General features: G+C 68.0%; 1 protein-coding gene across 1 annotated transcript in view; it reads left to right on the plus strand.

Moving 5' to 3' along the window:
- Window positions 1-553, plus strand: part of PENK (proenkephalin) — a 4,885-nt gene that overhangs the window by 1,128 nt on the left and 3,204 nt on the right. The gene's annotated exons all lie outside the window — the stretch shown is intronic.

Here is a 553-nt window from a genome sequence, read left to right on the forward strand (position 1 = left end):
GGGGGGCGGAGCGGCGCCGACACAAAGGCAGCGCGCCCCCAGGAGCCCCCCCAGCCCGCCCGTCCCTCCCGCCGCCCGTCAGCGAGCCGCGGCTTTCGGGGAAGACGGGACGGAACGGGACGGACACCCCGTGCCGGGCAGCCCCGGCGGGAGCAAGGAAAAAGCCGAGTGAAAACGTCAGAGGGAAGGGAAATGCGGCCGGAGAGGGCAGCGCCGCAGGGACAGGAGAGGTGGCCGCCGGGCGCTTCAGCCCCGGCAGGGCTGGAGGGAAGCCGGGCGGGACGGGAGGAGGGGTCCCGACCCCCGGCAGCGGGCTCCAGGCAGGATGGGTGGGCTCCCTCCAGGCAGGATGGCTGTCGATCTGCAAAGCGGCGGATCTGCCTGAAATCTCACAGAAAGCGGGGTTCAAGCCTGGTTTGAGTGGCAATACCTCCCGCTGCTCTTCCTCTTTGCGCGGTGCTGCACAGCGTTGGGAACGTGCCTGTGAAAGACCCCTCTGACATTGTCTCCTAAGACAAATTATGCCAAGAAAACTCCAGAATGCGGGGGGGGG

The sequence above is a fragment of the Haliaeetus leucocephalus genome, unplaced genomic scaffold (genome assembly GCF_000737465.1).
Source record: "Haliaeetus leucocephalus isolate CR32 unplaced genomic scaffold, Haliaeetus_leucocephalus-4.0 Scaffold858, whole genome shotgun sequence".
Lineage (NCBI taxonomy): Eukaryota > Metazoa > Chordata > Aves > Accipitriformes > Accipitridae > Haliaeetus > Haliaeetus leucocephalus.